The sequence below is a fragment of the Maylandia zebra genome, linkage group LG22 (genome assembly GCF_041146795.1).
Source record: "Maylandia zebra isolate NMK-2024a linkage group LG22, Mzebra_GT3a, whole genome shotgun sequence".
In the NCBI taxonomy this organism is placed as follows: domain Eukaryota; kingdom Metazoa; phylum Chordata; class Actinopteri; order Cichliformes; family Cichlidae; genus Maylandia; species Maylandia zebra.
The window spans coordinates 23,489,730-23,514,218 of NC_135187.1; the positions used below are offsets into that span (position 1 = coordinate 23,489,730).

At 41.7% G+C, this 24,489-nt stretch overlaps 1 protein-coding gene across 20 annotated transcripts in view; it reads left to right on the forward strand.

The window, feature by feature from the left end:
- The first annotated feature begins 341 nt into the window (after positions 1 to 341).
- adgrb2 (adhesion G protein-coupled receptor B2) overlaps positions 342 to 24,489 on the forward strand; it is a 269,007-nt gene continuing 244,859 nt past the window's right edge. For 11 of the 20 annotated variants that reach the window (XR_013095409.1, XM_012918225.3, XM_012918224.3 and 8 more), the window contains exon 1: positions 343 to 1,198. The gene's annotated coding sequence lies outside the window, so the exon portion shown is untranslated. Of the gene's footprint in view, positions 1,199 to 24,489 lie in introns of all 20 variants that reach the window. The other 9 variants (XM_012918219.3, XM_012918221.3, XM_012918233.3 and 6 more) reach the window with 2 other exon arrangements.

The window sequence follows — 24,489 nt, forward strand, 5'->3', positions numbered from 1 at the left end:
TTTTGTTTGTTTCTTTTTGTTCCTGATCACGTGGGAGATGTTGCAGAAATATCAGTGAAAAATAAGTGTGAACTGTTACAAGCCAGAGAATTGTCTCAGCTTTATAAATATGGAGAATTATCCTTTTTTTTAAAAAAACTATGAATTTGAATAAATCTGGGCCCGTGCACATGCTGTATTTGGAAGCTGCGCGTGCTGACGTCATTACGGGTGACGCTACTGAGGCTAGGACGAGCAGGAAGGAGGGGAGAGAGAAGGGGGGGCGGGGGTGTTCCGCCGTGAACGCGCTTCGGATCCCCGGCGGAGGGCAGCGAGGGCGCGCATCTCTGTCCTCCGCTTGTGAAGCGACTGCAGGGGAGCCAGATGCCCGACTGTGAGCCGCTGCCTGTGGATACCCATCCTAAATGCCAGAGCAGGCAAGACTCGCAGACACGCTTTACTCCGTGACGGAGAAGAGGAGAGAATAGAGGCAGTTAAAGGAGTAAAAATTGTGTTTTGTTTTGTTTGTTTTTTTTTAATTTTCCATTTCTCCCCCCCGCCCCTCTCTTGTTTTTGCCCCTACTCGCTCTCCCAGCTTCAACCAAAAGAAGAGCTTCCTTGGACTTGGAGTACCGAGCATCAGTTGAAAATAAAGCCGCTATCCCACTCTGCCCCTGCTATTGCGGCGCTGTTAACTGTGAGCGCGTCCCCACACTGCTTTGGAATATACGCGTAAAACCATGGAGATTATATGACGTGGATTTATTTATTTTTTTAATACTACTATTATTATTATTTTAAATTTTCTAACAAAACTGGACACCTACAATAACGAAGTCCTTCTTCTTTCATTTCACCATCGCATTATTATTTTTTGCGTTGTTCTGTTCTGTTCTTTCATTTGATCTGTGGATGCTTTTTCTTTTAAATTGATCATTATTATTTCATGTCCGTAGCTATTCTTCTTTCTTTTTAATTGATCGAATCATTGATTTGTTTTCCACACTTATTGTTTCTGGGCTTGATTCGGACACGCCAAAGTGGGATGCCTCGCGGAGAACATTTGTTGGAAGAAGATTCCGCGCGGCTGCGAGGGTGAATGAATGATAGTATCCCCTCTCAGTCTGAGACGTGCCATGGATGGGAAACTTAATTTGTATCAGCGGAACCGATCGGGGAATAGCCGTCGCATCAAATAACTGCTGCTGACAGCGATCAGGTAACATGCTTTACCCACACAACTCAAAGCTTTTTTGAAAAAAAAAAAAGGGGGGGGGGGGGGGGGATACTGTTTCTTTGCGCCATCCACACTGCCGGTTTGTCTATTTATTTCATTCATGTCATCCATGCTGTGTGGAAGTCCGATTTTAATGACGCATATAGTCTAACGTTCAGGCTGCAGTACAGTTATTTTTCGCCCGTCCGGGGCAGTTTCACAAGACTGAGCTGTATGGACAGTTATCAGTGTTGGTTGGGGGGTGGGAAGGGGGGGGGGGGGGGGGGGGGGGTATGTGATCCGTGGACCTGAGCGAAAGTAGCGGTCACAGTAGGGAAAAAAAATCCCCAAACACGCCTGAGCCGTTGAGTTAGATCCCATTAATAGAACTCTGCTTGAAAGCACAATCCTCCCTGAATGCCGAATCCCTCAGTGGGAGACGCTGAGAACTGTAAGTCTGTCTTTAAAACCCGCTGTCAGACCTGTAACTTTCCGCAGTGGCCGAAAGAAACACACACTTGCACAGAGAGCACCGTGGGCACGTACAGGCAATTTTATTTCCAGCTTGCAACACACTGGTTCGCCTCTCGCTTTATTGATGCAGTCTCATCAGCACAACCCTGCATTCAACACCTCAACAAAAGAAAGAAGCGGTTTCTTTTGTGTGTGTGTGTGTGTGTGTTGGGGGGGCACGATGTCATTCTTAATTTAGATAAAGGTCCACACACCAGACCTCTTCCCACGTGCGGATCTCTCCTCGACGTTTCCACGAAAGGTTTAGGGATGCTTGCAACGATCGTCGGCCGGTCGCAGTATCTATATCTTTATGATCGAGGTACTGATGCTGAGCCCCTACCACCACCACCCCCCAGCGAGCGCTCTGCGCCTGGGTGAGTGGGTGCCTTCTCCGATTGAATGTTAAAGAGCCAGGATGTACTAAAGACGCCACTGATCGTGGGATTGAATAACCGAGGAGGGAGGGGGGGCTAACATCCGTACTGGCATCACAGCACGCAACAGAAAGCCCTTTGAACGCTTGCTTGATGAAACTCCTGGGTCTGATTATTTGATGGGGTGGGTGAAAAATGCATTCGTGGGCACCTCTTTGACTGTGCCGTGCGTCTGCCGCAGTGCCTCTCTCGGTCTAAGTCGGTGCTGTTTTCAGTGAAATAAGTGTGCCAGGGTTTAGTCGGAGAAAACGGCCCCACAGATGCCCCCCCTCCCCTCCCACATTCGGTAGTGAGCAGGTGGCTCCGGTGACGCTGAGCGGGGATGACAAACGGGACGCGACAACGGGAGCGCAGAGGAGCCTCCGAGCTCTGCTCCCGTCTCTCTTATTTTCTACCCATCTGTTGAGCATGCATTGTGAGCGCTCTCTTCGCTCTCCACCTCAAACCCCGCATTTCCTGCCATTGGATCCTCTTTAATTTATGGAGTGTAGCACACGTGTTAGCGGCGATCTCGATTATTTTGCTTCCCCAAGTCGCCATCTGTGCGCCGTGTTAAACAATTCCCTCCATTGTTTTTTTGTTTTGTTTTGTTTTTTACTTTTTCCCCCACTGAGCCGAGACAAACTCTTGCTACGGCAGCCGGTGGGTGAACTGGTACATGCTACTTAACAGCGACAATGATTCATGTCTCGTTGGTTCTTGGCATCATTTAGAATCTGGATTAACAGGTCAGACATAGCCAGCAGTATCTCTGTCTTTCTGCTATGGGAGCTTGGTAATCATGTAATGGATTTGTTAGCGCAGGGAATCACTCTAAAACTTTACAGTAGGGGATACTGGATCTTCATTTGAAGAACCGTGTATGCTGCTGCTCTGCTTCCACCCTGTAAGTAGAGAGCAGTAAATAAGCACAAACTAGCTTCTTGTTTAATTTAAAGTCAGTGCTGCTACAATTGGTTATGGCTGATGTTGTCACCAATGGCAGTAGGCCTAGTAGGGCTGCTTTTAACCCAGATGAGCAACTCACAAATCATGGTTGATGCCCATCCTTTTTTTTAAACCCCAGCTGGTTAGAGGATAGAAGGAGGATAGCAAAGCCAAACCTTCTAAACCTGCTTATATTTATTAAATTTGTTGTTGTTTTTTCCACTGAGCACCATAAAATTTCCTAAGTAAAGCACTATACAAATACAGGCCGTTTACCATTTGCTTTTGATGGAAACTATAAAACAAGATATTCTTTGGATTATCCAGAGGGATTAAACTTCTGGAAGCAGATGTTGCTGTTTTCATTGTAATCTTTGCATTACCGTGAGCACCACAACAACAACAATAATGACAACTCCACCCCCAAAGAAACAAACAAAAAAAACCATTAAAACAAGCTGGCAACTCTCTGGGCTGGGAGGAGGCATAACTTTAATCCTGCTCAAATAAAAGTAAAGCCAACCCACTTACCACAGTAGTGACTGATAAAAATACATTTAGAGAGCAGCAGAAATAAGACTGAGAAATGGTTACTTTAGTTAGAGTAAATGTCTGAGGTATATATTGAACTTTAAAGTATTCGGCCATGAAAGAGTTTTATATTCAATCATACCAGTATCTTAGTTTCCTTGGAATCAAAACATATTCTTTACATCAGCACAACCTTTGTGATCATTTAGAATTCAGTGTCTAATTTATCATAAAAGTGCATGAGTTTTTTTCCATCTAAAATATTGAGTTTAGTTATGGAAGTTATGCAATAGCCATGATGTGCAGTGTATGCAATTTGCAGAACCTTTTCATGACTGGTTCAGCATCTCTTTGGCATCTCACTGTGTTTTCTAATGTTTTTGAGCTGTGTTGCTCAACAAGCAGCGTCTACACTCAGAGTTTCTCCGTCCCTTGCCAGACTGGTCAAGGCTGCTGCCCATGACAATCTCCAGAGTATCCTCTAGCTCTTTCAGGAAGAGCCTCCTTATGCAGAGCATCATCCAGGCTGGATTTTCCCATTCGTGCCCAGATCCGAAATGAGATCAAGTGTTTCATTCACAACAGCAGTGCAGCATGCTTGCAAATTTTAGCTCAAGCAAGGTGTAAATTGGTTCCCGGGAGGACAGAAATGGGGAATCTGAGAGATAATCACTTGTTGCGAGATTAAGAGTGTGGTTGCAGAATACTTCTCACTCTAAAAAGGAATGTAAATAATGTAAAGCCTTATAGTTAATATTAGTGAGAAATCATTAGCTTTACATCCTTGGCAATTACCTGTGGAGGGTGCCTTTAAAGCCTTATGGTCAAGCAGCAGAGAAGAAGAACCACTCTTTATTGGAAAATAAAATTATGAAACGGCCAATTTTGACCAAAGTGCAACAGGGAGGTTAAGCAGAACAGAGAAACGAGACGGCAAGTAATTACCGCGCCATCACTGAATGATCAACCCAGCAGCTGCTGGAAAGGCAACACAAATGACAGCGCGACGCATATCAGCTGAAGACGTATGAAAACCACCCAGCTCTGTGGCAGTTTTATAAGACCTGCAAATGTGATACTAATAACATCTTCAATATCCACCCACATGTCATGCACTAACGCTGGCAGCACTAAATCCACCCCCCCCACCTCACCCCAACCCACCTGCCACCTCCCTCATTTTCTCACACGCACACACAGTCACTGCACACTGTAACCTCTCTCTCACCTATCTGTCTCCACGTTTCACGTCTCACTTTTGCTCAAATGACTCGGATAGGCAAGCGTTCAAGAGCATACATCAAAACCAACAAACACACACACAGTATGAAAACTGATGGTGGCACGTCAAGCTGTGTGTGCATGCTGTTTAAATAGTACATATGGACTAGGGGGCCACACGACAGCTTGATCTTTCCTGGATCACTGCACCCTGGCTGAGCCATTGTTCCTCTGACACCCCCCTTACATACACAAACACACGTTCCCTCTCCTGCGCCGGCCTTTCCCTAACGAGCTTCCTGTTCTGTTCTCCTCCTTCCACCATTCCTCCTTATGTTCTAGCCCTATCCATCCATTGTACCGTTTCTCTAATTGACTACCGGGGTCCTTATTACCTCTCTGGATCTGTACAGTTAGGCTGGGATTGATAGAAGAGGACAGCTGTGCCCAGCTTCAAAATTCTATAGCAGTACGGTCATATTCACTTGTTAAGTAACGCACCAATATCCAGGCTGAAGACTTTTTTTAATCGTGCCATGTAGAAACCGCTGTCAGCTCCCTGCAAATCAGTCATCATCAGCTCAGGCCATTGCTCAGCAAGGGAGAAAGGGCTAATGAGGAGAAAAAACCCAAGAAATAATCATAAAATGTATAGAATGGGCTCAAGAGTCGGTCGGAGAGATAACCAGAGTAAGTTGCTCAGGAAGAACTGGGGGGAAAAAGGAGATGAAGCAGTCTGCATCTGCTTTCTTTGCCTCCTCGTCCTTCTCCTCCACGTCACACATCGTACACTCCTACTTCGAGTGCTCTGCCATGCTCCATTTGGAGTCACAGATGCCTCTGTCACTGGGGCAGCATTCGTTTGGCGCAGCCCCTGGGTGACTGTGTCAATATTTGTAGTGAGTGCCATTTTGGTTTGGGGCGCCTCTATAAGCATGACTGGGCTTGGGCGAGGCTAAAGCTAAAGGAAAATCAACAGGAAGCCAAAAAGAAAAGAAAAAACAGGCCCTATAGACTCACTACATACAATTAATTAAGCCTTTTGGCAGGGAAAAGCTAAAGGATGGGCCTCCTTGGGAACAGATAGGTAGGTTTGGGTTGGGGGGGCTGTAAAAAAACCCCAAAACAAATTAATTGCCTTGAATCGCTGAGATAATTCACATCTCTGATTAATATTGATCGCACAAGGGATAAGAAACTGCCACAATACGACCGCAGAGAACAGTTAATTTGCTGAGATTCCGTGTTAGTAACTCTTTGTGCAAAGATGAAAAAGGAATCTTTGCAGGGCAGTGACTGCACAATTTGAGGTTCTTACTTGGTGCTCATTAAGCTGTGTGTTTGTGACTAACTGCTTCCCAACAGTAATATTTGCCTTTTTATGTAATGTTTTTTTCATAATGTGTGGCCCTTGGGATGGAGAAAGAGCAAGAGCTGGCAGATCGTATTGATTCAGAGCATCTAAAGCTGCAGTTTTATAGCGCTTTACAGGAGGGCCCGCAAGGATTTCCTCAAGTTCATGATTGCTTTTACTCAGCATCATACATCACAAATCTCTTTTTTTTTTTCCATCCCGACCCACCTCTGCAACCCTGTTACAGCCCTCCATTTGTCTCCCTCTCCTTGTCTTTGCAACATTACCATGCAGACACTTCAACACACCTTCTTTTAACCTTTTACTTACCTGTATTATGTAATGTGAAATGTCTAAGTCACCATTTTTCAAAGAAATGTACACACACACACACACAAAGTGGCTGCCCTTTGCAGCTCACACACAGAGGGGGTCTAGTTCCACTGCGTAACTCAGCGTTCAGAGGGCGCAGACTCCTCTGCCCCAGCACATTGGCCTCATCATCAGCAGAGTGGCTCTCTGTTGCACCCATCCCCCCCTCCGTTCCTGCTCTATACAGGGGAGGATACTTTGTGTTTGCAAGCCAACAAGTCGAATGCTCTGCTCTGCCGGAGCAGAAGAAAAGAGCCTTGGTATTGTGGGATCTGATGTGTTAATGTGTGCCAACCTGCTCTACCTCTGGAGCCACAGCCATACAGTTAATATATTTGTGTCAAGGTGTTGATTTGTACAGAATTTCTTGATGCAAAGAATGCTTCCTATATTTCCTACCTCTTAGTAGCTCAAAGAAATGGTTCTTGAAGTGAGATCTGGGGATCCTCATAGGGCCTCATTAAGTTGCAACTATGGACCAAAATTTGTCCTCAGGTGCTAGCAAACAAATCCAGTCAATGCATTAATGCTGTTAAACTAAGTCCACATATATTATCTGTAAAGTCAAAGTCAATTTAAATGTATGTCACTTTTAACAAAATTAAAATTTAAATGTGTTTCTGTTTTCATGAAAGTTCTGAAATAACTAGACTAAAAAGCTTTAGTGGACATATTTTTGAGCAGCTCCTTGAATCTTTTTTTCCTCTGTAAGGTTCTCCAGCCACAGATTTGAGAACTGCTGTTCCAAAAAAACGGTGATTGAAATCTCTTATCTGAATAGTCATATCTTATAAAATACTTTTTTTTATTTGCTCCTGCTGAGAAAAAAAATCTGACAGACATTCAGCGCTAACACGCTGTGATTTTATACGTTGCCACTTTTCATGTTTCGTTAGTCCTGTGCAAGGGCCGTTTGCTGCATGTGTGATTATGCATGAGACGTGTCAGTGTGCATGTGTGCGTCTGTGTGAGTGCACAGAGCACCTCCTCAGGTTCCAGTGGCTTGTCAAAGCTGCAGCTTGTGCATTTTTGGAGGAAGCAAAGTGGACAGGTGGAATTCCAGCCCAGCGGCAAGCTGGATAGACTCACGCTGTGACAGGTGTGGGCATTGACAGGGCAGAGTTGCCATGGAGATGATTAGCCGAATCCCAGTGGTATGGACCCATCATCGTGTTTTCCATTCATGTTAAAATGTTAAAATGGAGCCTAATCGAGGGTGATAGTGCGTCTCTTTGTGAGTTTGCAATGCAAAGATAGAGGCATGATTAAGCGAGAGAGAGAGAGGGAGAGAACTAATTCTGCTATGATCTAAAAGATATGCACAAGGTGTCCTGTGGTGTTGGTGATGTGCTGCATCAGGTGTATGATAATGGTGAGATCGGTCTTTTACTTCCATCTTATCACAAATGTATGACTGAAAAGATCTCCCCTGGTGCCACATATAAATGCATTCAACTTTGTTTTGCTTTTGTTTTGTTTTGGGGGGGTTTATGCGTGAGGTTACTGTGAATGAGCAACTTAATCTAAACCTAACCAAACAGCTTTTGGTACCTTACCTAGCAAGCAACTGCTAAAATACAAAGCAAGTGAAGACAAAACAGGGCAAGGGTGGAAACACAAAGCTGAACAGAACTTGAACCACGGTCTTCTAGCCGATTCAGCGCTTTCCAACCTCCAGAACCAGACTTTGTCGTTCCTATCTCTTTGCCTCTATGCCTGATGCTGGAGGGCAGCCAATGCATGTCTCTAAGACATATGACAGAGCATAAGTCATATGTCATTAAAGAAAAAAAACTGAGTCGCAAGTGGTGGAATCTTGTGAAAAAGCAATTCTGCAATATAATACAACACCTAAATCTAAACTGTCATCACCGATGTAACATACACAGAAACACCAGCCTTACAGGGAGTGCAGAATTATTAGGCAAATGAGTATTTTGTCCACATCATCCTCTTCATGCATGTTGTCTTACTCCAAGCTGTATAGGCTCGAACGCCTACTACCAATTAAGCATATTAGGTGATGTGCATCTCTGTAATGAGAAGGGGTGTGGTCTAATGACATCAACACCCTATATCAGGTGTGCATAATTATTAGGCAACGTCCTTTCCTTTGGCAAAATGGGTCAAAAGAAGGACTTGGCAGGCTCAGAAAAGTCAAAAATAGTGAGATATCTTGCAGAGGGATGCAGCAGTCTCAAAATTGTAAAGCTTCTGAAGCGTGATCATCGAACAATCAAGCGTTTCATTCAAAATAGTCAACAGGGTCGCAAGAAGTGTGTGGAAAAACCAAGGCACAAAATAACTGCCCATGAACTGAGAAAAGTCAAGCGTGCAGCTGCCAAGATGCCACTTGCCACCAGTTTGGCCATATTTCAGAGCTGCAACATCACTGGAGTGCCCAAAAGCACAAGGTGTGCAATACTCAGAGACATGGCCAAGGTAAGAAAGGCTGAAAGACGACCACCACTGAACAAGACACACAAGCTGAAACGTCAAGACTGGGCCAAGAAATATCTTAAGACTGGTTTTTCTAAGGTTTTATGGACTGATGAAATGAGAGTGAGTCTTGATGGGCCAGATGGATGGGCCCGTGGCTGGATTGGTAAAGGGCAGAGAGCTCCAGTCCGACTCAGACGCCAGCAAGGTGGAGGTAGAGTACTGGTTTGGGCTGGTATCATCAAAGATGAGCTTGTGGGGCCTTTTCGGGTTGACTTTGGAGTCAAGCTCAACTCCCAGTCCTACTGCCAGTTTCTGGAAGACACCTTCTTCAAGCAGTGGTACAGGAAGAAGTCTGCATCCTTCAAGAAAAACATGATTTTCATGCAGGACAATGCTCCATCACACGCGTCCAAGTACTCCACAGCGTGGCTGGCAAGAAAGGGTATAAAAGAAGAAAAACTAATGACATGGCCACCTTGTTCACCTGATCTGAACCCCATTGAGAACCTGTGGTCCATCGTCAAATGTGAGATTTACAAGGAGGGAAAACAGTACACCTCTCTGAACAGTGTCTGGGAGGCTGTGGTTGCTGCTGCACGCAATGTTGATGGTGAACAGATCAAAACACTGACAGAATCCATGGATGGCAGGCTTTTGAGTGTCCTTGCAAAGAAAGGTGGCTATATTGGTCGCTGATTTGTTTTTGTTTTGTTTTTGAATGTCAGAAATGTATATTTGTGAATGTGGAGATGTTATATTGGTGTCACTGGTAAAAATAAATAATTGAAATGGGTATATATTTGTTTTTTGTTAAGTTGCCTAATAATTATGCACAGTAATAGTCACCTGCACACACAGATATCCCCCTAAATTAGCTAAAACTAAAAAAAAACTAAAAACTACTTCCAAAAATATTCAGCTTTGATATTAATGAGTTTTTTGGGTTCATTGAGAACATGGTTGTTGTTCAATAATAAAATTATTCCTCAAAAATACAACTTGCCTAATAATTCTGCACTCCCTGTATTTTTAGTCCACGCTGTTATTATACCCTGCAAAGTCTAAAATATTCTTCTACTTGTTGCACATAGATTTATAGTCTTCGTCATAAATTTACTCTGTCTAATTTAATTTTAGATATTTCATTACTTTGAGTTGGTTTTTTTGTTTTTTTTTTAACTGCCTTTAACTTAAAAGTAAATTGCTTGCACTCGTAGCCCCAAAGCTCAGAGCTCAAAGCAGTCAAAGTTTCCAAAATCTTCTCATCTTATATAATGAGATGTGAGGTTTGCCAGTTTTTATTTGGAAGGCATTAACATCAATTGGACTAATAAGCACATTTTAATATTTCACATAAAAATATTCTTTATGACCAGATCGCTTTTCTATTTTTGACTGCTTTTGAGTCTGTATTCACCTCTCCCCAATTCTAGATATGGTGGACTCCAGTCATGCCCCCAGTGCATTCCATTGGTATATTCCAAGTGATAAGAGACCTGCTTGAGGTGACATTACACAGAATATATGTAATAGCTCCTGCCAGTTTTCATCTACTTCACCAGAATTTCAATCTCGGACTCATATAGAGGTCTTACAGGTTATATAAGTGGTGCAGAGTGGCAGTGAGTGGGGTGATGTGATTTTGTGCAGTGGAGTACCTTTTGGGGAGGCTTTGGCTTTCTAAGCGCATTTGGTTTTTCTTGTGATTTGCTTTGTCTTTTGGCCACTTACATCAAGTGTGCATGTCCCAAAATGGCAGTACAGACGCTAAAACAGCAGAAAGTGACTGTGTTTGTGACGCTTGTTTGTGACAGTTCAGACTGACTAAATCCAGGCTTTACAAGGAGCTCCTGTTGTTTCTCTCATTTCCCTTCAGACCCGCATCTTTTGTCGCTGTCTCTGCACATTCATCTTGTGGAGTCAGATACTACTTTACAGCTTGGGGTAACTACAAAATTGTGCTCAAGTTAAAACATGTTCACCCTGAGTTGACAGGTCTTTGTTTCAGGTTTGTTGACTTTGTGCGCTTTTGTGTTGCCTTTAAATTTCACTTTGTGTTGTATAACACAGCTGAAGTGCGGCATTGTTTGCCTTGGCGAGAACTGAAGCAACTTTTTCTCCCAGGATGAGTGGAGAATAAGTGGGAGCAGCAGCTGTGCAAGTTTGCCAAGCTTAAAAACTAAACCATATAATGTATGATATTGCTATTGCTATTGGTAGATCATGTGGTTCACAGACAGTAGGAGCCCCAAAAAGAATAGCTGGGAGCTTTGATGTGTTGCCTCATATCTGTACCAAGCTGAAAACCACTCCCACAAGTGTGATCTGCTGACATAGAGTTGGTTTGGTTTGCAGTAAACAGAAGCTGCAAAAAACCACAAACAATTATTTGTTGGCCAAGCATAAAGCTAAAGATTTGTGACATATCAGTTGGCTAGATGATGATTGTTGTGACTGGTAATGGATGTGACTATACTGCGCAATTCTCTGGTTCACTGCCGAAGTTATAATGAGTTGCCTCAGGTACTTGCAGATGCTTCATATATCTGGAGCTTTAGTTTTTTGTCTGTTTTTTTCTTCTTCTGGATTTCAGAAATGCACAGAGTGATTGTTCTATCTCTGATTGTTTGTAATGCATTATCTCCCGCGCAGGATTATAAAACATCTTACACGGCAGATGGTACAATTAGAGGTAAAAGGTTTCTGTGTGTGAAGGATTGGGATGTTGTATCAGCCATTGGGAAACAAATCCTAAAATATGCTAGTGGTTCTCTAATCAAATATACTCTATAACTCTTTCATAAGGTGGTAGTTTGATGTTTTTCTGTGCTGCTTGTGTATGAGCCCTGTTTTCATATCCACAATCCAAATATTTCACTTGTACTTAGAGTAATTTTACTACAGGTAATCTTATCACGATCTCTTTGGACATCTTAGTAGTACGATTGTGGCTGTATCTCCTCCATAGCGAGTGGGCCAATCTGAACAAAGCTTTGCCTGAACATCGCCAATTATTAACAGCTATTTTTAGAAAGACTTACTTAACACTCAACGTCATCAAAATTTGTATCCGCAACGGAATTTGTATTATTATTGCTAGTATTTGTAATTTATACACTGTCAATAGTACACTCCACGTCATGGTCAGATATGTGCGGCTGCCATTGTCCTTTAAAGTAACATTTTTCTCACTGACGTTAACCGTATCTTTATATATGAAATGAATAAAAAGAAGGAAACATTACACTGGGACCTTGACTCTGCTGGAATAGAACTGCATGCCTGTTCTCAGAATGGATCTTATTCTTCTTTGTTGAATTAACACTTTCCTGTCAAGCCTTGCACTGTGTGCATAGCCACACACACACACCCATGCTCTCTATTCAACAGTGTCAGCTGCAATCGTACACACTGTGGCACATGAAATCATAAAATTACAGTTCCACCTCAGCGGATGCCATTATCCGAGATTATTTCTCAAGCTATACCTTTCTCCAGACAGGCCCCCGAGTTGTTACGCTGTTCTTCTTGCTGTCTGGGTTTTGCAGACGTGTAGTTTTATTGACAAGAAAGCTCTGGCACACATTGTGGAAAAGTGAGCGATTCCTTAAGATGGTGAAAGTGCAATGTCTCCTAAAACAAAGAATTCAACTGTAAAAGCTTAACATAAACACAGTAGGCATGATGGAGTGGTAATAAGCCTATTTTGCACCCTGAGCGTGAAGGTAAGATGCTTTAACCTCATTTGTGTACGTGGATACAGCCGACTTACCAGCATGATCTCTCAAATATAATCTCTTCCAAGTTACATATTTAGCTTTTTATTACATCTGCAGGTGGTCACTCCACAGGAACATTATAGTACTTTGCAACTTTGTGTATATATGCTCTAGTGAAGAAGAAAATCCCAGGTGATGCTTAGATAGGTTTTATTGCTTGCGGCATGACAGCATTTTAATTCCCCTTGCAGTTCCAGTATCATAGCAGCCCAATCTCCTCTCAACACACCATCAGCACCTTTTTCCAGGACCCAATTTAAACGGTGATCCTAAAAGTAGCAAGTTGGAGACCTGGGAGACTCAGAATGCCTCTCTTCATGGAATAGCACCTTAGTACCTTAAAGGAACAGACCCCATCAGAATGTAATTAGATGCTGCCAATCTCTTACATTCGCTGGGGAACACGGGGCTACAGGGTCTTTTAATGGAGATGGTTTTTGTGCTCCTCCCTGGGAAGCAGAGCAGAACTCTTGCTTTCAAATCAGTGAGTTGAGCCTCAAAGTATTTCCTGAAAGTGTTAATCTTTTGTAATGAATACTGAATGCTTGTTTTACATTCCTAAATGAATATCACACCATTCAGTATCTGAGCTGTGATAAGTGTCTAGTAGTTCCAGCTGACACATATTATACTTCCCAACAGTAGTATGATTAGTAATTTATAGCAGCTGATGATGTCTTAAACCCTGATGTAAAATGTGGTTTAAATCCAATTGAGCTTAAGGTATGATGGGAATGTGGCTTATGGGACTGTTGCGTCTATCAAATCTTAAGTCATTCCAATGCCTAGCACTGCCATTAAGCCTTCTGGGCTATTTATAATATGGAGAATGTACCAAGTATCTAATGATCTGATTCTGGAGGCGAATCGTGCAAAGCAGCAGACCTATAGGGTGTTCCGATGCTGTACATGATACATGAGTAAAGATAGATGCAACTACATTTGTTTATTTACTGTACGTGATTATTCTGGCCAGAGTGAATGCAACTGTCAGAGCAGTACAGTGGAAGGTGACTGTAGGAATAAGGGGCTACTGGCATTATTAACCCCTCGCTGAGTCGAGTGGAGCAGGCAATTACAACCAGTCATATCCCTGTCACGTTGCCAGAGGGAGACAGTTCTGCACATATGCACACATGCACACACGGATGCACGCACACGCACGGTATTTCATTGTTGCATCATTTCTAATCACACTATATTCACCAAGGTAACCCCTAGAAACCCAAGCAGTCACACAACCATGTTTTAAACAAACTCCCATGTTAGTCACACTTGTATGATCGACTATCTGGAAGCAAGCAGAAGCATTAATCTCATGCGCACCTGCTTTCACATTCACTTTCAAATTAAGCATTATAGAGCCAGACTGTTGGCTTCTTTATGGTCTGTTTCAATGTGCATTCTGCCACACACATTTCTGAAAAGGTTCCCCCTTTTCAGAAATTCTGCCTGTTGTGCAACATTTTCCCTCTGTTTGCTGCAGTCATGACTGCTGCTTCCCCTCTTCATTGCTGTCTTATTAAACAGGCCACCCACACCAAGTCTCTCTTTCATGCTTTCTATTTCGGGGTGCTAAGCTGCTGAGCATGGCCAAACCTGCTCACAGCAGTATATTTGATCAAATCAATACCTATTTCTCTCTCTAACACTTTTCCTATTCTTTCCTTTCGTTTTTGACTGCGGTTAACCGTGATGGGATGATTGGAAGGCGATACATCCAGTGGGTCTGTCTTGTCTGTGTGAGATGGATAGATTAGTGGTGGAGAGAGTAAGATCAGTGAGATGGCTCGGCCATGCTGCACCGCGGTAAGGTGTTAGCAGATCCATCAGTGTTAGAGTTAGGGTTGGAAGCCAACCCAAGCTTTACTGGACTCACCCGGGATGCAATGTAACTCCTCCGTCTCGCCTTCCCTTCCGTGTTCCCCCCAACACCTCATGAGGCCAATAAAGGAACCGATTGAGATATCTTGTAACGCCCGTAAACAATCAGCGGGTGTGAGCGCCATTTTCCAGTGTTTGCGTCTGCCAGTTTTGTCTGTCAGATGCCCATATTTCTCACAAGAATCTATTCCCACCTCTCTGTGCTTTCCTGTTGCTGTCTCATTCCCATTCGCTGCTCATACTCGCAAGTGTTCGAAATAATTTACATCTTTTGTAAGAGCAGCATCTTGTTTTGTACTCCTACCTGTCCTTTATATCACACACCTACATGATTATAATTTCCTTTTATTATGTGATTTTTGTTATCATGCCAGTACAAGGTATGGGGCAAACCTAAAAATAATAGTTGTCCTGTTTTTTGGCAACGGATTGTGTTATTGTGTCCTTTTGCTTTGGCTCAGGTCCTGTCAGCTTTAGGAAAATATGAGTAAACAACAATATTGCATTAATATTTAGACATCCTGTCACAACAGACTGAACCTTTGTGCTCAAAATCAGTCATCTATTCATGACTTAGCAATTAGGTCAACCTAGTATTTATGTGGGAATGTGTGCTTCCTTTATTTTTGCCCATTTATCAACATCTAAAGACTCTTAGTCTGCCTGTACACATGTACCTCTGTGTATAGCTGTCCACTCCTATCATTCTTTCCCGTGGCAGTCGCCTCCGAGTTCTCTGCCTACACTCTATACTCACTTAAAAGTTTTGTTCCCTTTTTGAAAACAGTCAGTGTTGGAGGTTTGTTTTCATTCTTTCTCTTACCTGGTATGTTATTTTTGTGTGTCTTTTAGTATTTTCCTTTCACAGACCTGCTGTTCTGGTTATGAGCTGGCTACCTTTGAAGATCCTATTTTTTGAGTGTGGTTTTGAAAGTCCCCTGTGTGCCTGCAAACACACACATTCTTCAGCTCTTTTTCTTTATCTCTCACTGCCTTCAAACTTCTTTACTCCCATTTGAAGACTTAAAAAAAAACAAGAAAAAAAAAAAACAAGTAATTTTCAACTGGGGAACAATAAAGTATCTTTGCTTTTTTCTCGTTGTTTTATTCATTCTCTATTCAGTCAGGCACCCCGTAGCCATCTGCAACCCTGAACTGGATAAATGGAAGAAAATGGATGGATGAATGGATTGATGCGTAGGTGGATGAATGGGTTTACAGTGCATCTGGTCAAAATAAGGACAGAAAAAAAAGAGTGAAATTCGACTTTTTTTTAGAAAGTTGGCCATAAACCTTAATTAGCTCTTTTAATGAATAACTGGTCAATTTGAAAGAGTTGAAAATTTATCTTAATAGGTAGTAGTAGTAATTAGAGTGTGGTTGAATAGGTTTAAATTGGCTAAAAATAACTGTTAATGAATACATAGTTGTCTAAAAGTGTCTATCAAAGCCATTAGTTTTAAAGGCCAGTTAGCCTAAAGAGGACACATGCAATAATATGATAATGATAATAGATAAAAATTTGTTAAAAGCAGTGTTGGGGAGTAACGGAATACATGTACCGCCGTTACGTATTTAAAATACAAAATATGAGTAACTGTATTCCGTTGCAGTTACCGTTTAAAAAGGTGGTATTTAGAATACAGTTACTTTGTTGAAATAAATGGATTACACGGCGGTACTTCCCTGTTTCATATTGTCGCAGGTCAGGACTGTTTGGGTTTTGTTTGACAGCTACGTTCTGTTGTTCCAGGTGGCAGCGTTACGGTTGCCATGATTACAGGGTGACGCTCGCTCTCTGCGTGTTTCCTGGGTGAGAGAGCGCCTTTTTGTTGTTGTTGTGCTAAGCTAATAGGCAGAATGCTACAGGCATAGCCCTAAAGAATGTAGCCTCATAGGCAGTGTAGTCCATGCTGCAGGGAGAATGGACTGCCATACCCGTTATGTGTCTGTGAGCGAGAGAGGGAGAAAAAGGAAAAGTACGAGCTGTCATCAAGCAGAAACGGGAGCTGGAAGCATGTAAATATAATAATAACCACTGCAGCCAAGAAGAGTGCCTGATGAGCCCAGTTGAAAGTAAGCTATTAAAACTCAACTGTACACCGTGTTCGTGTTTTCCTCCAAAGACAATAAGTTCCGTTGGAGCAGTCTTTCAACGCCTCTCTCTGTCTCTCACAAGCAGACTTGACCCAGACAACAAAGTAAAGCTATTTTTCGGCTACGAGCCCAACACGAACCCGACGTATTAGCCAGAGGTCCCTTTACTACGGTTCGGAGCCGCGGACCTTCAGTAACAGTAATAAATCACAGCAATAGTACATTCACGTAGTTGTAAACAGCATGATAATATATTAAGTAATCCAAAGTATTCAGAATACGTTACTCTCATTGAGTAATGTAACGGAATACGTTACAGAATACATTTTGGGGCATGTATTCTGTAATCTGTAATGGAATACATTTTAAAAGTAACCTTCCCAACACTGGTTAAAAGCAGTGAATAATTAATGTCAATCTGGCTTCTTTCACCACAGTAAGAAGACAAACTTAAGCAAAGTAAAAGTTGCGATTTCATCATTCATAAGGACTATAGTGAATAGTAAAGAACATCCATATCTAATATATATGTATTTAGAATGTATGTTCTCCCCGTGTTTGTGTGGGTTCTCTCTGGATACTCCGGCTTCCTCCCACATTCCAGAGACATGCACTTAGTGGGGATAGGTTAACTGGCAACTCTAAATTGCCCATAGGTGTAAATGTGAGTGTGAATGGTTGTCTGTCTCTATGTGTTAGCCCTGCGGCAGACTGGCGACCTGTCTGGGGTGTACCCAGCCTTTTGCCCTAAGATAGCACGGGATAGGCTCCAGTCCCCCCCATGACCCTGACAAGGATAAGCGGAAGAGAATGAATCAATGGAAAGGTTTTTTTTGTTTTGTTTTCGTTTGGGGGGGGGGTAATGCACTTTACCATTACTCAGGTAAAGTGCAAATTTGCTTTGTCTACCCCTCTCCTCTTCCAGCTGTCTCATGACACATCATCATCCCCACAAATTTCCTATCTCAGTGCTGGCTTTGTGGATTTAGTCATCACGTTTTTATGAGCAGCCCTTAAATGCACTTCAGGTCTGGAGGCGTGGTAGCGAAAGGGATTTTTTTTCTCTCTTCTTTTTTTTACATCCCACTCATCCTTTCTAAGGATTTTATCTTTGCTGGCGCTTATTCCCCCTATCTCATTTCCTGCCAACTTATATTCAACTAAGGGTCCTGCAAAGGAACTAATGACATGACTGAAGCGTGCACCCAATCAAGGACAAGCTCTGATAGGCATCCTCACAGATCCCCTTTGCTTGATCAGAATTTTGATTGACACCATCTCTCATATCCTGCTTTTAAAATGAGCCCACATTAAATGGATTTGTAGACCTTCATTCACAGGAACAGATTGTTGCTCTCTTTCCCAGAACATATTGAATCATAAATGTCAGTTATGGTTATGATCAAAATTGTTGTGATGGGTTCTTTTTTGTCTTTTGTCAATAAATGGCACTGATTCACAGTGTGGTTCCTCTTGGCATACTCGGGCACTGGTGATCCAATTCAACAGGGTAACAAGCCCCCGTAAATACTGTCAGTTTAATGAGATATGCAGCTTATACCAGAAGTGTGGACTCGAGTCACATGACTTGGACTCGAGTCAGACTGTGATTAATTTTATGACTTTAGACTTGACTTGAAAAAATGTTCTAAGACTGTGACTTGACTTGGTCATTGTTTTGTGTGTCAAAACAATGACAAATGGCAATGACAATGACAGTTGCTAGCCAAAAAGTCTGTACCTAATTTGGCTGCATTTTTAAGTAAATAGTTGTATATACATTAAAAAAAAACACCACTGGATCTAGTTCTATTCATTAAAATATTTGTGAAATGTTGCAACATACATAGTCTGCATTTCTCTCAAAATGCACCTAAAGGATACTATATTTCATTTTAGATTATGCAGATGTATGTGAGTTCCTTTTAAGAATAGTGAGACTCTGAATTGCTGACTAACATTGATATTTATCTGCCTAATTAAAGCTGAAAACTGGAGGGCAAAAAAAGTCTTATAATCTCTTTTTGAACTTCTTTTTTTTAAAGCTCTAACCTGGGATTTTAAATAAAGGACAAAGGTGAGCCAAAGTGAGTCAAAAGAGGTCTTTGTTTTATTCACTTGGTGACACTTAAGTTTCCAAACTCTACCTCCTCTATGAAAATGCCTATCAAGATTCATGCTTACATACGTACCTCATTCATCTAGATCATTATGGTCTGTCTGGGTACAATCCTCTTGTGTTTTCTTGTTTCCAATCAGTTTCCATTGATATTCTAATTGATTTCAACTATATTTCTTCCATCTTACCAACATACCAGTTTCCCCTTTTCCAATATATTTCCTCTGTCTTCTATTTTATTCTTTTTTTTTAAACTTTGATTCCTTAGCTTTGAATTCAAACTCCTGCTCCTCACATACAAGGTCTTAAATACAGAGGTGGGACCAAGTCATTGTTTTGCAAGTCTCAAGTAAGTCTCAAGTCTTTATCCTCAAGTCTCAAGTCAAGTCTCAAGTAATGTCAGGCAAGTCAGAGTCGAGTCTCAAGTCACTGGTGTAAAAGTCCGAGTCAAGTCACAAGCCTGAAACTTTGAATTTCAAGTCCTTTCGAGTCTTTAAAAAAAAACAAACGAAAAAATAATGTTGCAGTTATGCTAAATGTAAATATTAGACCATGTAATTTTAAAATCTGTGTTTTTCTCAACACATGACAAAATAGTGAACTTAGAAAATATACACAAATTGTGAAATTGCACCTCTTTAAAATGCAGCTCAATTAAACCTAGCTCCAAGAATAATTTTCACCGACAGTTCTGAGATAAGCTGCATGTTATTCTTGGATGCGGTTGTAGGACCGGCTTTAAAATCGCATGACAAAAATATCATACATATTAAAAAAAAACTGCATCACCAACGTAGCCTGGACAACATTTGCTAGTTAGATGAAGTCAGCTATCTCATCTTAGCATATTTATATGCATATTTATAATTATACGCTTCTTGGAGTGAGTGCATACACTCATGAAGTTTAGTAACTTCAGGTCACTGCAACAAGCCCAGGTACAGTTTACTGACGGATGGGTGCAGGACCTTGAAATGCACCGTGTAGAACGAAAGACCATCGTACGTATCATAAGTTTACCAGTCTCACAAATTGTCGTCATAAATACACATTCGTTAACCGTTTATTAATAGGACCTTTGAGCTCAATGGTAATTAATTAGTAGTGGAAATAATTTCTGGTACCCATCACAGAAATGTAGCAGTGACAACAATATTGTATGCTGTAATCGTACTGGGCAATTAGTGATACAAAAAACCTGTTTTATCCTGTGAATAAAAGTATATGTTTTTGTCAATGTACCATAATAACAGAAGCGAAACGCAATATTGTGTCAGGACAATTCACTATTTATGCACAATAAATAAAGGAGCATAGCGCGACAATTTCTGTTCAGCGCCAGACTTGCTTGTAACCTATATCACCAATTATGTTAAGAAAAATGACGTATTAACTACAACAAAACTCTGACCTTCGTGTAAATGCTTGGAGCAGACTAACCTGTGAGCTGGAGTGTTCTGGGACGTTATATTTGATCTTTGAATGGCTGCAATCCAGGCCATCCGTCACATCTTTGTTACTTCGGAAACATGGCTCGAACAATTTCTCTTCAACGACGTAATCCGATAACAACCGATCTCTTTACCCGTCGGCTTCCCGTGGCTGTCATGCGACCGGCTATTGCAGTTAATAATACAACGGCTTCTTGACATTTTTGTGTTTCTTTTTATCGCTGTATAACTGATTTTAATTGAAAGCCTGCATGCGCTAGTACCGCTTGCCACGAGTTCCCAGAATCCTTTGCGGTTCTACCCGTGAATGACGTCACATTTTCAATCTCTATATAATATGCATGTTAAATTTTATATTTGGGGTAAAATATCAAGTCTTTTCAAGTAAACCGGTTCAAGTCCAATTCAAGTCCCAAGTCATTGGTGTAAAAGTCCAAGTCAAGTCACAAGTCTTAGAACATTTTTTCAAGTCAAGTCTAAAGTCATAAAATTAATGACTCGAGTCTGACTCGAGTCCAAGTCATGTGACTCGAGTCCACACCTCTGCTTAAATAATCAGGCCCCATCTTATCTCAATGACCTTGTAGTACCATATCACCCTATTAGAGCACTTCGCTCTCGCTCTGCAGGCCTACTTGTTGTTCCTAGAGTATTTAAAAGTAGAATGGGAGGGAGGGCCTTCAGTTTTCAGGCCCCTCTTCTGTGGAACCAGCTTCCACTTTGGATTCAGACACTATCTCTACTTTCAAGATTAGGCTTAAAACTTTCCTTTTTGCTAAAGCATATAGTTAGGGCTGGACCAGGTGACCCTGAATCCTCTCTTAGTTATGCTGCAATAGACGTAGGCTGCTGGGGATTCCCATGATGCATTGAGTTTTTCCTTTCCAGTCACCTTTCTCACTCACTATGTGTTAATAGACCTCTCTGCATTGAATCATATCTGTTATTAACCTTTGTCTCTCTTCCACAGCATGTCTTTTATCCTGTCTTCCTTCTCTCACCCCAACCGGCTGGCCACGCCCCTCCCAGAGCCTGGTTCTGCCGGAGGTTTCTTCCTGTTAAAAGGGAGTTTTTCCTTCCCACTGTTGCCAAAGTGCTTGCTCATAGGGGGTCATATGATTGTTGGGTTTTTCTCTGTATCTATGAAGCGCCTTGAGGCGACTTTTGATGTGATTTGGCGCTATATAAATAAAATTGAATTGAATTGAATTGAATTAGCTGCATAAAAACGGCAATTTCCTCATTTTTTACTATTCATTCCTGACAGTAAAATCCAGGTTCAGCCCAGGCCAGCGAGTAATGAATTATAGCTGTAATATCTTTCACTGGCTGACAGCCAAATCTGATTGCTATACAGTTTTAAGGGTGTGTGTGTGTGTGTGTGTGTTTATGTTTATCTGGGCTTGTCTGCATCAGCATGATTGTGTGTGTTTGCTGTTTGAGTGGAATGATCTGTCATCACCATCCCTGTCCCCTTCCTGGCAGATTGTTCCATCATATGAATTTCAATAGAATTGCACAATTGCTTTCCTGTCATTTGCACAGACATGATTATACACCTTCGTAAACTATAACCCATTCCAGTTCTGAGAGGAAAGGAGAATATCTTTAAGCCGCAACCACATTTAGCTTCAGATAGTAGATAACAGTGTCGTAATTATGGCTTTTACATCTGCCTAGATTCATTGTATGATCACAGGGGATGAATGTACCTTAGGTTAAAACCTAGAACTGGATTCAAAAACCCATTTAAAGAGATCTAACTTTGCATTCATTTTGAGTTTTATTATTATTATTATCATCCATTTTCTTCCACTTACCCAATTCATAGTCACAGGGGACCCACGAATAGGTCACTAATCTGTCGCGGGGTTAAAACATAGAGACACACAACCATTCATGCTCACATTCACATGTATGGTCAGTTTAAAATCACCGGTTAATCTAACCCCACTGATTGCATGTCTTTGGACTTTGGGAGGAAGCTATAGTACCTGGAGAGAACCCACCTAGACACGGGTAACTCTCTACACAGAATGGATTTGAACCCTGGACCCTCGTTGCTGTGAGGCAACAGTGCTAGCTTATACACTTTTTAAGCTAATCCTCCGTCCTAAAACAAATAAGCACAGATGCAGTCTAAACACCATACTGGGCTGCTACTCTTTTGGGCAAATGTTAATAATTGGATGGAAAATGCCAAACGGTCAACGCTCGGGTCAATCACCAGGTCAATCCACGTTCACTCTGCTCCCATCTTGTCACATTTGCACCACTGTGAGATGCATTTCTGTACGCTTCGTGCAGAAACGCACACATGAAAGCGTGCATAAATTTGTATGTGCATGTCTGTCTAAGAAAAGCAGCCAACTGGATCTTACTTGTGTCAACTAATAGGGCAACAAGACAGATTCATTAAAGTATGTGTCCCTCATAGATATTCTGCTCAGGGCTTTAAACATGAATAAACACTGACAACGGTGTAATTTATCCAGTCAATGAATTTCCAAACCCTTGTTTCTACAGGATTAATGATCGCGACAAAGTGTCAGTTGTGTGTACAACAGTGTTTTGTTCCTGTGATTTCTGTTTTTCTTAGTGGAAATTATACCTTTCACTTCTCTATTGTCACCACACACGTTCTGTCCATGTGTGCACTGCAATCATTGTCCGACTTGTTTTGGGTTTTTCTTTTTCTTTTTATCTTGTGTTTGCGTCCACGTTCAGGCTGTTGCTCGACAATTAAAACAGAGATTTTTTTTTTCCTCAGAAATGAGAGCAAGTGCAGCAGTTATTACAAAGCAACAATGATAAGGATAAGGGAAAAGCAAAGTGTGGGAAGAACACAGCGCCTGATTTGGCTGTAGTGCTGCCTTCTGTCTGATCTTCAGCTAAAAAGGCCCTAACTCCTACAACAGGCTTATAACCCCTCGCTAATCCCCCCTTCTGACTCATTTCACTGCAGTTTGAAGCTCTCTTTAAATCTCTTGTTCGCTTGGTGCTGTGTATTTGCACACATACACACACTCGCACGCACACACACACATGCATGCAAGAGCCTCTGAATAACAAAACCCTTCAGATGAAATGGAAATGTCTCGCTGGACCGGTAAATTGCGCTGTGAGAAATATCTTTAGCCAAATGTTCACACAGACACAAGCAGAGAGACGAGTACACACTGCAAATCCATTTTGTGATTTTTTTGTTTAATTATAAGTGTGCGGATGCTACCCACCCGTGACCTCCATTACTGATAGTTTTTTTGTTTTCTTTTAGCTTGTGTTAAATGTTTTCTTGTTTCTGAACATAATGCTTTTTATGGTAAGAGGAAGAAGGACACCCTCAATGAGGCTCATAAAGACACAGGGTTAAAAACACACACACACACACACAAACACACACACAGCCATCACACATTGCATTATGTTGCATTGCCCGCTCTTTTTCGGCTCAGTCTATATTTAACAGATTTCCCCATCCTTTATGTGCACCAAATTATAAAATGCTGAGCAGCTGAGTGAGTGAGGCTGTCAGAGGTTTTGAGAGGACAGGAAGTAACCCCTCCCCTCGACAGAAGGTCTTTGTGTCATTATTAAAGATTAATGTTTTCACGAGCACTGGAGGAATTAGCATTAGTGACGGTTTTAGTGTCAAACGCTTGTTTCAGAGCTGTCAGTCGCTCCCGCCTTCCCAAAATGAGACGACTTAATATCATGGCACTAATAATACCACCTAATCACAGTGCCAAAATAGCAGATCACAGGCATGGCTTTTAGTGGTGGTGGCACCGAAATACATTAAAAAGACAGGATTCTGTAACCCTGAGGGTATTCATAGAAAACTATAGAGGCACTTCTTAATGTCTGCTTCACACTTTGTCACTATTGTTCTCCGATTAGTGTGTTGGTTAAAATAGAGGTGAGATTTTTGGGGTGTTTTTGTTTGGTTTTTTTTAGCCACTCCCATTTCAGTATTAAAAATATTAAGCATCAGTGGCTAACCCAATAGTTCAGCTGACATGCTGACTCCTTTAAAAGCCACAAGCTCATTTAAAGCATTCCTCTGTTTATAAGAAGCCAGTGGATTGGCTATAATGCAGAATATTCCTTAACATTTACACACCGCTCACCAGCAGCTTCCAGTGATGGATTGCTCTACCTTTAGTG